Source organism: Canis lupus, chromosome 34, assembly GCF_003254725.2.
Source record: "Canis lupus dingo isolate Sandy chromosome 34, ASM325472v2, whole genome shotgun sequence".
Classification (NCBI taxonomy): domain Eukaryota; kingdom Metazoa; phylum Chordata; class Mammalia; order Carnivora; family Canidae; genus Canis; species Canis lupus.
The window spans coordinates 5,099,479-5,114,613 of NC_064276.1; positions in this window are offsets into that span (position 1 = coordinate 5,099,479).

Consider the following 15,135-nt stretch of genomic DNA (forward strand, 5'->3'; position numbering starts at 1 on the left):
GAAGGCTAATCAGCAATCTGGCAACAAAAAGAAATAAAAGGCATTCAAATTGGCAAAGAAGAAGCCAAACTCTCCCTCTTTGCAGATAACATGATACTGTATATAGAAAACCCAAAAGACTCCACCCCACGATTGCTAGAACTCATACAGCAATTTGGCAGTATGGCAGGATACAAAATCAATGCCCAAAAATCAATGGCATTTCTATACACTAATGATGAGACTGAAGAAAGAGAAATTAAGGAGTCAATCCCATTTACAATTGCACCCAAAAGCATAAGATACCTAGGAATAAACCTAACCAAAGAGGTAAAGGATATATACCCTAAAAACTACAGAACACTTCTGAAAGAAATCAAGGAAGACACAAAGAGACGGAAAAATATTCCATGCTCATGGATTGGAAGAACTAATATTGTGAAAATGTCAATGCTACCCAGGGCAATTTACACACTTAATTCAATCCCTATCAAAATACCATGGACTTTCTTCAGAGAGTTGGAACAAATCATCTTAAGATTTGTATGGAATCAGAAAAGACCCCGAATAGCCAGGAAAATATTAAAACAGAAAAGCAGAGCTGGGAGCATCACAATGCCAGATTTCAGGTTGTACTTCAAAGTTGTGGTCATCAAGACAGTGTGGTACTGGCACAAAAACAGACACATAGATCAATGGAACCGAATAGAGAATCCGGAAATGACCCCTCAACTCTATGGTCAACTAATATTTGACAAAGCAGGAAAGACTATCCACTGGAAAAAAGACAATCTCTTCAATAAATGGTGCTGGGAAAATTGGACATCCACATGCAGAAGAATGAAATTAGATCGCTCTCTTACATCATACACAAAGATAAACTCAAATTGGATGAAAGATCTAAATGGGAGACAAGAATCCATCAAATCCTAGAGGAGAACACAGGCAACACTCTTTTTGAACTTGGCCACAGCAAGTTCTTGCAAGATACATCTATGAAGGCAAGGGAAATAAAAGTAAAAATGAACTATTGGGACATAATCAAGATAAAAAGCTTCTGCACAGTGAAGGAAACAATCAACAAAACTAAAGGAGAAGATATTTGCAAATGACATATTAGAGAAAGGGGTAGTATCCAAGATCCATAAAGAACACATTAAACTCAACAGGAAAGAAACAAAGAATCTAGTCATGAAATGGGCAGAAGACATGAACAGACATTTCACCAAAGAAGACATACACATGGCCAACAAGCACTTGTTCCACATCACTTGCCATCAGGGAAATGCACATCAAAACCACAATGAGATCCCACCTCACACCAGTGAGAATGGGGAAAATTAACAAGGCAGGAAACCACAAATGTTGGAGAGGATGCGGAGAAAAGGGAACCCTCTTACACTGTTGGTGGGAATGTGAACTGGTGCAGCCACTCTGGAGAACTGTGTGGAGTTTCCTCAAAGAGTTAAAAATAGACCTGCCCTACGACCCAGCAATTGCACTGCTGGGGATTCACCTCAAAGATACTGATGCAGTGAAACGCCGGGACACCTGCACCCCAATGTTTCTAGCAGCAATGTCCACAATAGCCAAACTGAGGAAGGAGCCACAATGTCCTTCGACAGATGAATGGATAAAGAAGCTGTGGTCTATGTATACAACAGCATATTCCTCAGCCATTAGAAACGACGAATACCTACCATTTTCTTCGATGTGAATGGAACTGGAGAGTATTATGCTGAGTGAAGTAAGTCAATCGGAGAAGGACAAATGTTATATGGTCTCATTCATTTGGGTAATATAAAAAATAGTGAAAGGGAATAAAGGGGAAGGGAGAGAAAATGAGTGGGAAATATCAGAGAGGGAGACAGAACATGAGAGACTCCTAACTGGGAAACGAACGAGGGGTAGTGGAAGGGGAGGTAGGCGGGGTGACAGGGTGACTGGGTGACAGGCACTGAGGGGGGCACTTACGGGATGAACACTGGGTGATATGCTATATGTTGGCAAATTGAACTTCAATAAAAAATAAAAGAATGTTAAATGTCATGATTTTTTTCTGTTCAGCAAGAGTTTGAATGAGTTATCTGTCTATAATTTGTGTGTTGGGAGATTGGAGATGAAGGCGGAGGGTTGTGTGTTCTCATCAGATCTAAAAGGAAGTGGTTATTCTGGGAAAAATATTTGAGACATATGATATCGTATAAGATGTAACCATTTTGAATGCTAAGGATTACTATTTGCTTTTCTCTCATATAAATTCTGGCAATGCTATAAAAAAAGATAGATAAACTCTGAGCTCCCAAAGCTTATATAGGTATAGAAAGCAGAGTAAGACAAGACCTCAAAAGGGACTAACAGTGGATAGAATGTTAACCAGAAATTCCCTGAAGGTAGGACTATTCTGAGAAATATCTGCTTTGCTGTTTCTCTTAAGAGAAACAGGCAAGTGCTTCTGAACCTTCTGTAACAAAATCATTATTTTCTTACTGCTTTTTTTTTTTCTTAAATAAGCAAAGGTTTTTCCTGGGGGAAATTGAAAACATTTGCTGGATCTATCTACCAGTTTGTAGACATGTTCTTTACCATTCCTCATCTTGCATTGTTGACATATTTAGAAAAAAACAAAAGCACAGCATTTTCACTATAAAAAAACAACAACGAATCAATGAGATCTGTTTTTATGAGATTGACAAAGAAGGGGGCCAGCACTCAATGAAGCTGAACTTTTGTATCCCTCAGTCAAAGAAAATGCTTGTGGGAACAATCTCTCCAGCAGAGTAGGGAGTTGACCTTATAGAGGATTCTGAGGACTGGGGAAGTTAAGAGATTGGTGGACTTTGAAAGGTGGCACCCAAAGGCATTTATATGGTTTGATTATCTGGGCAATCCATGTTACTTAGTGGTATGTATATGGTGCCGACAAGCTGTCCTTCACAAGGGTGGTTCCTGACATGTTTGTGCTGCCAGCTGGTGGACTTCCAGAACTGCATCCTGTCACTGGCTGGCTGGCTTTAAAAAGTGATATCATGACATTGAGGTATCATTAATCCAGTAGATTTTGGTAAAACTGGTTCTGGCGGTAACTTGCCATCATGGTTACAGTATATTCCACGCTTTCCAGAAGGTAAGATAACTCTCATTCAGAATCTCCCTTTTTGCTCATCTCTTGTCCAAAGTTATAGGCAACAGTGTTGATTGCCCTCAGGGTTCAGGTTTTATTTACAAAAGTCTGATTTATAGTTTGTGGGTCAATATTTGATCCTGTGTTTGCCTTTGATTCATTACTGGCTAGTTTGGTGTGGCAAGCATATTTTTATGTCATTTATTTAGTTTTCTATAGGCCTGAACACATTTTTACATTTCTTTTATTTTATAGCAAAAAATGTGGTTGCAAATGTTTGAATCTTTTGGGATTTTGACTTGTAATATTACCACAAGGTAAAGATCATGAATAACCATCAAAATATGATAAGGAACAGATAAAATTGCAGGATTGGGTTGAGTTACGGTTTTTATAGAAGTAAGATTATAGCCACCCTGTCTCAAATGTTAATCAGTCTACCATTTAAGAATAATTAAGAATTTAAATATCCTGATCAAGATGTACTTTAATAACCTCACTTGAGATTATAATCATTATTTGAATTTTCCTCGGAATTGGCAAAGAATGATATACCTGATACTTCTTTAGAGTGTTTGTGCTGGCAGTAGCTTGTGAAATCTGAATTTTAGAGTTACGGTAGTGATTGTAGTAAAACACAGACTTGAGTAAGTTGCTATTAAGACAGAAGTGTGTACCATCAACTGTTTCAAGCATATGTTCGAAGGAAGTATGCAGAGGAGGGCACCTGGGTGGCTCAGTGGTTGAGCATCTGCCTTTGGCGCAGGTCATGATCCCGGAATCCTGGAATCGAGTCCTGCATCAGGCTCCCTGCTCTGTGGGGAGCCTGCTTCTCCCTCTGCCTCCTTCTTTCCCTCTCCCTCTCTCTCATGAATAAATATTTGAAATCTTAAAAAAAAAAAGTATGCAGAAGAGAATGTGATAGTCCATGGCTCCAGGAAAGCAAGAGAATCTTTTTTGATAGCCTTAGGCAGAAGCTGTCGACTTCGTACAGTTGCCAGCTTGTTCTGAAGATCCTACATCATCATTAAACTTCCATAGACCCTCTGCTTCTAGAACTCCTTGGAAAGCCTCAGTTTAAGATATCTAATTTTCCCACTTTTGTCATTTGAGAATGGGCAGTGTTGTTTTAATTGGGAAACATGCTTTTAAAAAGGAATTCCTTGAGATTTAATTACGATGATGCTAGGCATGAGTACAGGATATGGTGCTTACCAGTGAGGGCAGAAGAGAGCCCTTCTCTGATGTCTTTTTCTGACATCAAATCGTCTACTTTTAGATCACTTAGGGGCTAATTTAATGATTGGTGAAGGAAAACAGCCTGTAAAAGTCCACAAGAGGACTGAGCATGCAAGCTGCTCCTTTGCAGTATTCAGTTACATCAGCCATGAAATATATGAGCCGAGGGTCACTGGAGGCATTTTTCAGACACAGCCCTGCCAATGACCAGTTCACAGAGAGAAAATATATAAATTCTTGAGGGGGAATAGTGCAGGACCATGAAAGCTAAGGGTAGTATTTTAGGCCATGAGATTTCAAAGGTGTCTGATAGTTTAAATAATTTTAGTTTCAAGAGTCTATATGTTCATTTCACTTTTGCGGAGCCTCTCAGGTTATAAGGACAGTGGATTTTCTGATAAATGGAGGAAGCTTTCACTAAATCACAAATAGGTTTCCCAGAAAAATGATTCCCTCTGTCACTATACAGTGATAATATAAGTTTTAACTCCCTAACTGGAGGATACATTGTTTTATTTTCAAACCACTGAGTGCTAAGTCTTTTTTTTTTCTTTTTAAGATTTATTTATTTTGAGAGAGAGAGTTCAAGCATGTGGGCATGTGAGCAGGGGTGAGGGGGAGAGGGAAAGAGAAAATCCCAAGCAGACTCCATGCTCAGTGCAGAGCCTGCCCTGGTGCTTGATCCCACGACCCTGAGGTCACAACCTGAGCCAAAATCAAGAGTTGAACCTAGGTCCCCCAAGCCTTTTTTTTTTTTTTTAAACGAGATTGTTTCAATCTATTTAAGAGACTAAGTATATTAGGACTAGTCTATATTAGGACTAGTCTACATCCACAGCCCATAGAGGGAGGCGGTTGTTTGAAATCCATTTGGAAGTATTTGCTGAAAAGATCCCTTAAACAGTACTTCCTTACAGTTTTTCCATGAATGTCTTTCTGTTCTATTGAAATTCCTTTAGTTGAAAGAGCATGTTCAGCATAGAGGTCTGCTAAATTATTTCCTCTTCCTTTTTCTTTTTCTTATGATGGCAGCTTTTGGGGCTATAATTGAGAGCTCAAGTAATTCTTGTTTTTTTTTTTTTTTTTTTTTTTTTTTGGTCATTTTCACAGGGGTGCCAATGGAAGTTAAGAACACTGATTCCACAGAATTCTGAAACCTTGAACTATTCCCAAAGCATAGAAACTATGAGTGTATATATTTACTGTTTTTACATTTAACAATTTAACATGCCCCAGAGAAGGCCATAGGCTTAGCCATTTGAGACGAGTTATAATCTTATAAGGGACTGACTCCACGATCCCTCTTGGTGTACCATTGCAGAATAAGCCTGCTGTTATCTCCTTTCATTTTAAAATAATACATAAGCAATATTAAGTTAGAATTTTATATGAAAATATCTGATGTATCTGTTATAGGAGTAGACACTTTTCAGATTTCAAAACCGTAATCACCATCATGAAATTTCTGTGTTGTCCTGTTCATAGCCCTAGAGCAGAGTATATCATCTTTCATGTGCTATTCAATGAGAATAGTCATGATTACCTCGGAAAAAAATCATTCTTGTGTTCTAAAGTCATTTTTTTTTCTTAAAGATTTTTTTATTTTAAATAATCTCTGGGGACGCCTGGGTGGCTCAGTGGTTTAGCACCTGCCTTTGGCCCAGGGTGTGATCCTGGAGTCCTGGGATCGAGTCTCATATCAGGTTCCCTGCATGGAGTCTGCTTTTCCCTCTGCCTGTGTCTCTGCCTCTCTCTCTTTGTCTCTCATGAATAAATAAATAAAATCTTTAAAATTTTAAATAAATAAATAAATAAATAAATAAATAAATAAATAAATAAATAAATCTCTGTACCCAACAAAGGGCTCAAACCCACAACCCTGAGATCAAGAGCCTCACGCTCCACCAACTGAGCCAGCCAGCCACCCTGGGTGCTCTAAGGACTTTAAAAAATCATTTTGCCTAGGTCTGGGGAGTCTTTTGCTTGGAGGTTTTCTGGGAATATAACTTATTCTTTATCTTTTGAATCCTATATAATGTTATATTAATATCTAGATCGGCCATAATTTGGCCAAGTATAAGAGAACTTTCAAATTCTTCTAAGGTAAGTCCTTCTGCAATACATTTTGTTGGTTGTTCCCTTTGCAGGGTAGGTCTCTACTTATTAAATTTTATAGAGGTCATACTTCAGGAAACCCTGCATTTGCCTGATGATGATCCCAAAATAACAGTTGCAGTTCATGCTATGAAGGAAAGACACAACCGTTAGACATTTCCACTACTTGAGTGATTAGAGAATTCTAATGGATCTGATTGTACTGATCGTGTGTTTTATTTTCTATAGGATACAATGTTTTGATGTCTCTGGGGGGCCTTCTGGCCAGACAGGCTAGCTAATTCCCAGGGACTTGTCAGTAAGCCTGCCTTTCATACCCCCTTTCCAAGCCCATGCCCCAAGCAACCTCCTTTGTCTGATGCTCACACACCATGCCAGAGTCAGCCCTGCCCTGAGTGGACCCAGCACGCATACCAGACAGCTAAAGGCAGCCCTGATGACCAAAAGCCAGCTGGAATTATTAAAATGAGCAAATCCTAAACTACTTACTCTTCTCTGCCATCCTTCCTGTGGAAACCCCAGGAAGGACTCTGGTCTATACTTTCCCCTCTCTCGCCTCTGCCTCCTGGCTGCCCCTGGTGCTCCCCAGGATGGCCCTGCGTGGCATGCATGCTCTTCCCTTCTATGGGAACTTATATAAGTAACATTAAACTTTTCATTCAGTGGCATTGACCTCTATGTGTCCTCACTAAGTCATTTGTATAAATTAAGAACTAGGCAAAATCAGGGATACTCTAAGTCATCATTGATCTACATAGATGGTAGGTATAGAAGCACTCATGCCTACAGAAAGTCATGTTATTTTAACTTAGGTTTATATACAAGTCAACATGAGGTTTTGGGAATACAGACAAGGAATCTGGTTGGGGGGGGGCTTATGTTTTCTTTGGCTTAGAATATTTGGAAACATTTTGGAAAGTTGTCCTTTGTTTCTTAGTGTGGGACAGGAGTCCTTCCAGTAGTCCTTGTACTTATTCTATCTATAAGTGTCCAGATTCATAGCCTCCTAATTCTTAAAGAGCAGAGGACCTTCTAATCTTGTTTTTATTTTGGGATCCAGGTATTTTTTGAAATAGAAGGCTATATATTTGTTCCCCAGCTTGCTTACTTTCTAGGGCTTTTAAAAATCTTTGCTTTATTTTTTAAAGGTTCTATTTATTTATTTGAAAGAGAGCAGGAAAGAGGGAAAATGGGTGGAGGGAAGGGCCAAGGGAAAAGCAGGATCCCAGGATCCTGAGATCACCCTGAACTGAAGTCAGATGCTTAACAAACTGAGCCACCTAGGCGCCCCTTCTTTTATCTTTAAAAAATTGTGGAAAAATATACATGACATAAAATTTGGCAGTTTAATCCCTTTTAAGTGTTCAATTCAGTGTCAATAGATCCATTCACATGATGGTAAGAACAAAGGCAGGGGAGAAACAAATGGTCATCTGATACAGAGTGCAGCCCTGCAGGACCTGAAACTCCACTATAGTTCATAACTGTCTTCATGATTTACAAGAAAAACACAATTTCATAATAGCCAGACCTCCAGAAAACTATAGACTATTTCCCAGAGCCCTAAGCCACCTTCACTTCCATAGGATGGCAAACCCTGTATAATCAACCACTCCTCACGATCACAATGCAACTCTTCCTGCCCATGGGTTCCAGCCCCAAGCTATTATAAAAACACCTTTTTGCACCATAAACCATCTCCAGAATTCTTTCTTGACCATTGTGCTCAATGACTCTGTGTCAGTGGCCACTATTCTATTTTCTGTCTCCACATATGTGGCTTTTCTATATACCGTATTAATTCAAGTCATATGATATTCATCCTTTTGTGTCTGGCTTATTCCACTTCTAATGTTTTCAAGTTTTATCCATTTTGTAGCATGTGTCATAACTTCATTCCTTTCCAAATCTTTTTTTTTAAAAGATTTTGTGTATTTATTCATGAGAGACACAGAGAGCGAGGCAGAGACATAGGCAGAGGGAGAGGCAGGTTGCCCGTGGGGAGCCTGATGCAGGACTCAATCCCAGGACACTGGGATCAGGACCTGAGCCAAAGGCCAATGCCCAACCACTGAGCCACCCAGGTGCCCTAACTTCATTCCTTTCTAATATTGAATAAAATATTCTGTTGTATGGATATACATTTTGCATCCATTCACCTGTCAATGGACATTTGGTTGTTTCTACCTTTTGGCTGTTGCAAATAATGCTGGTGAACACTGGTGTTTTAATTTTCTATTTGACTCCCTGATTTCAATTCTTCAGGACACGTAAATAAAAGAGAAACTACTGGCTCACACGACAATTCTATTTAATTTTTTTTGAGGAACTGTCTTCCACAGTTTCTGCACCATTTTGTATTTCTAGCAGCACTACACCAGGGTTCTGATTTCTCCATATCCACACCAACACATATTTCCTATGTTTTGGATAATGGCTATTCTAATAGGTCTGAAGTGGTATCTCACTGCAGTTTTGATTTCTATTCCCCTCATGGTTAGTGATGCTGAATATCTTTTCATGTGTTTATTGGCTATTTGTATGTCTTCTTTGGAGATATGTCCATTCAAGTCCTTTGCCCATTTTTGACTTGGGTTGTTTGTCATTTCACTGTTGAGTTTTAAGAGTTCTTATATATTCTGAATACTAATGTATTATCAGATAGTGATTTGCAAATAATTTCCCAGGCATTTGGAAAATGTTATCCAAATGTTCAAAATCTTCTAAATTGGCAATCTTGAATTCCATTTTTAAGCCTCATTAATATTTGAACACGTTTTAAGAGGAACACATCTGTCTTGACTTCAGCTCTTTCTGTGCTCCAGAATACTGTTTGAAATTTTCTGAAGTCCATCTTAAAAGATATTCATCTTTATTTTGTTTATAACCTTTGTCCAATCTGAACTTAAGGGAAAGACTTCAGAAACAACCTTATATAATAAGCTCCTTTTTAAATGCCATTTTTGGATTTATGTGCAGCTAGATTAAATCTCCTGGCACTTCCTCACTGTGCTGTTTCTAACCATTTTCCCTTTCTCAGAGCCTAAGATGAAAGGAGTCAGTTGGTGCAGAAATGGTAATCCAGGACAATAGTTTTCTAAAAAAAATCTTGAATCCTGTCACTGATTTGTCTGTCTTCATGAAACAAGTAGAAATACTTTTAAAGTCAGGAAAATAGTTTTAAAGCCCTCAAGTCCTCTCCCGACCAGGGTTTGAGTTCACCTTCTAAAGATCTAGAAATTTAAAGGGAGGATTATTCAATGTGATTTTTTTCCTGCTTAAAAGTAGAAACACATACAGAACCCTGAAGGAAATGTAGACCTTAAGAAGGTCAGGAGGAGTAGCAGGAGGAATGGAAGTGGTGTGAGTGGGTGATGACAGAGCCGGTTAAGGAGGGATACAGGGAGAGTACTCTCAGGGAGCTCAAGTGGCAGTGAACCCTTCCTCCTGATGTTTCTCCTAGAATCTTTGAGGGAGGCTCTCCTTCAGTCTTTCTTTTGAGGCTTTAGCATCCAATCAGAGAAAGCCGACCACACTATGCTTTACATTTTGTCTTTTTTTCTAAAGTTCCCAATAAATGTATCTTTCGTATATCAAAACACCTCTAACACTTCCTGAGTCTTCCTTAGTGATCTATTGCCAGTTGCCAGGGTAGTCACAAGGATTAGTTTGAGATGTCATATGGGAAATTGGCTTTCTGTTGTGGCTTTGACAAATTCATGACAAACACAAAGGAGGCTATACTCTCAGAAGTCTGATGAATGCTGTCTTAGGCCTTTGAAGAATACAAGTTAAGGAGAAGGCATATGATATACAAACTATACAAGCTGGCAAACTGACTTCAGAATATGTAGTTAGCAAAGTCGTCTCTCATGACTTGGTAAGATAAAGTCCTCACATATATTTGGTTCATGGTGGGGACAGGGACAGAGGAGACCCAAACATTACTGACCAATTACCTTTGCACCGGTTGGTTGCCATTCTTGCAGACCTTCAACTATCAGTCCATGGGATTCACTTGAATGGGGGCTTATTCGGTCTACACCTCCATCTCTCCATATGGATCACTCCCTTGTAGGCTCAATGGACATAATATAGAACAAAATTAAAACACAGGACAAGACTTGATAAAGATGCATAGAAACAAAAAGTGAAAATGAAGCAAGGAGTAGGGAAATAAGATTAATAGTGACAATATTTACCAAATGTTGCCTCTCCAAAAAAAGGTCAAATTGTTCTTTTGAAGACTTATTTTTTAAACAAATCACAGAATAACCAAAGAAATTAAAAATACCAGCACAATGAGAAAGTCATATCTAATACTATTGTTTAGAGAATCATGAGCAGTTTGAGGCTTGTCAGAGTGTGGGGATCAAAAGCACCCTCTTAGATCTCCTACCATTGTAGGATTCTTGGAATGACACCAAATGAGGTTCTTCAAAGGAAATCTGGTGGAACCTCCAGTTGTCAGAGGAAGAGGCAAAGTCTAATATCCATGCAACATCTAATATATATATATATATATATATATATATATATATATAATTATATGTATATATATATACACACACATATATATATATATGAATTGAGATTCTTATTTGCTTAAGAAAGATAGGCAAATGTTTGTTAAACCCAATTTATCCAACTGGGATTGGTCAATTTTATTTTTGGAGTGGTTAGGACCTCTAACCGTAACTAGATGTAAAAGTGAAGCTAATGCTGAGTTGCTACTTGATCTCAATTGAGTTTCTTTTTTCTCTAAAGATTTTATTTATTTATTCATGAAAGATATATAGACAGAGGCAGAGACACAGGCAGAGGGAGAAGCAGGCTTCCTGTAGGAGCCCGATGTAGGACTCGATCCCAGGACCCCGGGATCACGCCCTGGGCCAAAGGTAGACGCTCAACCACTGAGCCACCCAGGTGTCCCTCAATTGAGTTTCTTATCCTCCTTGCCCATTAATTCCCAATTCACTCCAACCTTCTCCCCTTCAGCTAGATTATTTCAGGGCGAATCTATAAGATGCTTCCAAGTTACTCTTCCCAGATCACCCATTTGATTGATCACTGGCTTGCTGGAATGTTTCCAGTGATTCTCAATCTCCAAGGAATAAATCTGCATGTCCAAGCTTGACCTGACATTCCAAATCCAACACATGCTACCTTCCTTTCCAGACTTCTTTGCCACTATTCCTCCCTAGGTACCTCACACATCAGTCAGTGGCTTGCTTGTGAGTAACCTGCGTATTCATTAAACTTTATCATGTGTGTCCTTTTGCCTCTGCTCCTTCCTCTGTCTGGAATGTTCAACAACTTCTAGTCCATTAAGATAACTCACAACTCTTCCTTCTTACTCAAAATCAGAACCTTTCTCTTGTTACTAATCTTGACAGGGTAATATAATAACCATCCTCACCTCTGACTTTTAAGTATAGCTTGGTGTCCTGGCAGTAAGTTAAAACCCTCCATTTCTTAGCTGCTGACTCTGCCCTTGGGTGATTTGAGTTTATATATTCATTGGTGAATTTGGAACAGTATCATCAACCCTTTTGTCTTCTATAGATTTGTAGAGAGGATCATAAAGTTAATGTTTAGAATGAACAATCTAGACCAAGAAACTCCATTATATGTATTTATCTCTCAGTGCATTATTCAGTGGTTAGTTGTGTGTGCAATATCTCTCACAGATAGATAGTCTTTCTCTCAGAAGAAAGACTGAGGTGGCAAACATCCTTAGATCACCTCGTAGAGCAGTGTCTTGAACGTGTAAGTGACTTGTAACAATCTACTATATCAATAACTGAATCATAGAAGAATATTACAAAAAAACAGCTACATCTTATAGTTAATGGCACTTACATTTTACACATGATTTGTGTTAGGGATTTGTATCTTTAAAGAAAACTGAATTCTACATTATAGGTGACAACATTTTCATAATCATTAGGAAGAGTGACATCTATAGCAAAATCAATGTGAACTGTGGCTATGCTTTAAAATGACCAAACACACAATAAATATATTTTGATATTCTTTGATTTCTGTCACCTTGTAACTTTTCTCCTGGATTTTAAGGTGATGCTTATGTGAACTAGCATCCTTTCTGTTCATTAACAACAACAACAAAACCCCAATAAGACAAAACAAAATCCCACAAAACTTCCCTCAAATTAAACTCACAATTCTATTTCAGTAACTACTTGATAAAAAAAAATAACTACTTGATAGATCAGATTGTGCTTCTTTTTGGCACACCCCTTCCTTTTGTCTGATTTAAAAATGAAATCTATGGGCTTTAGCTTCTGTAAATTCTTTGTAGAAAAATAGAAATCCTGAGACACCATGCCTTTTGTTTCCTCACAGTTATATGATCCTTCACATTCGTCTCTGAGTTTCTTGGTCACAGGATACTGCCAGCTGTGGCTGCACACATCTGGTGGTAGCTCTTTACCTAGGCAAAGGTGCATCTTTTACAGTCTTAACCGTCTTGAACATCTGATAGGATTAAAGATGACTTGGATTTGTCCCTAATGTTTGAATGAAATGAACAAAGTACTGAAGCTGACATTGCCTTTCAGGCCAATCTAGGTATAGTCCTCTCATCACACCCTTAAGGAAACCACAGCAGGAGTGGCAAAGTGTCTTTCCAGGTCACAGATCTCACCGGGACAGAGTCAGGGCTGGGACCTCCATCTTCTTTCATTCAGTGTCCTGGGATGGGGTCTCCCGAGTGTGTATTTGTCCGAGCACCTGGAGCAGCCTGTGTGTAAAGATCCATGTGGGCTGTCTCCTCCCAGTGTCATGCAGGTCCCTAAGAAGGTCCTTTCTCTGTTCAGTCAGGGAGTGGACATGAAGTGCCCTAAGCCACATGAAGCCATAGCTACTCATGACTTGTCCTCAGCACTGTCTTTATTCTGACCCTTGTTGCCTATAGACTATAAAGCTGATTTTCTGGCTAGATTAAGGAGATGTATCAATACACCTGTCTCCTGGGGTCACCATAAGTTCATGGAACACTGATGCACTTAATGTGGATTTGAAGTATTCTACAGAACCAGGAGTGCTGAAATAGAGAGCATGCCATCAATAAAATCTGGTAGATTGGGCAAAGTATATTTCATCAACAAAGCAGAGAGCAGATCTTTATAGCACAATTGTGTATTATGACAAGTAAAAAATTTTTTCATGTTCTGGAAAAATTTTATTAAATACAAGGGAACTGTATAGGCTGCTATTGCCCTGGTGAGGATAGAGATGTGGATTAAAAGCTTCTGTGAGGATCCTGGAACTAATCCTTTCACATTTAAGAAGCCACTGTGCAGAGTCAATCTCAGGCCAAGCATTGTTACGGGGGTTGTTTGGGATCTGCAATGATCACAGACTCTGCTCTCAAGGAGCCATAATTAATGAATTATGTGTTTCTGGAAAAATGTGAGAGAGATACTAATAAATACCAAGAGAAAGGTAAAAAGTGATAGCAATGCAGAGGAAGGGGCAGCCAGCTTCCCACTGGGTGTGTAGAAGGAAAGAAAGAAGACCCTTTCTTACATCTTCTGATTTCAACAAATTTTATCAGAAGAGGCCAACCATACCATGACCTTTCCTGAGACTCAAGCAAGGGAGTTTCACCTGAGCACGCCAGTGTCAAACACAGATGCTCATCACAGTTCTAGCAAGTCCCTTCACTTAAGTACTCATTCCTCACCTGTGAATGATGGTCCCAATGGGTGTCTTGTAAGAGATTGTGAATTAGAATACTTCAAGGCAAATAAACATTGAATCCTTGGGCACCTGGGTGGCTCAGTTGGTTAAGCATCTGCCTCTGGCTCAGTCGTGGTCCCGGGGTCCTGGGATTGAGCCCTACATCCAGCTCCCTGCTCACTCAGCCTGCCCCTCCCCCTGTTTGTGTGTGTTCTCTCTCTCTGTCAAGTAAATATATAAAATCTTTTAAAAAAGAAATAATTTATTTAAAAAATCACTTAATCATTCATTTGGGGAATATAAAAAATAGTGAAAGGGAATAAAGGGGAAAGGAGAAAAAATAAGTGGGAAATATCAGAAAGGGAGACAACATGAAAGACTCCTAACTGGGAAACGAACTAGGGGTGGTGGAAGGGGAGGTAGGCGGAGGGTGGGGGTGACTGGGAGATGGGCACTGAGGTGGGCACTTGACGGAATGAGCACTGGGTGTTATTCTATATGTTGACAAATTGAACACAAATAAAAAATAAATTTATAAAAAAAATCACTTAATCCTTAAAATTAGGGAGTATAGTTGAATACACTGAATAGATTTTTTTTTGAAAAATTTTAAAAACGATTTTATTTATTTGAGAGAGAGAAGGACAAAGCAGACTCCCTGCCAAGCGTGGGGCCCAATCCCAGGACCCCAAGATCATGACCTGAGTTGAAGTCAGATGCTTAACTGACTGAGCCACCCAGGTGCTCCAAGATGTTTTTAAATTTAAGATTTTAAATTTAAGCTGGATTTTAAAAAATGCCTTTGTTTTAGCTTCTTTAATCCTCAACAATAATCCTCTCCCCAAGCTTCTGTGATGACCTTGGTCCTGTTTCCATTACAGATGGCCCATCATGTGAGATGCAAGACCAGTACTACTACAGAATTTGGGCAAATGAAAGAGCTATCTGAAGAAGGGAGATAACATAGGGTGGCT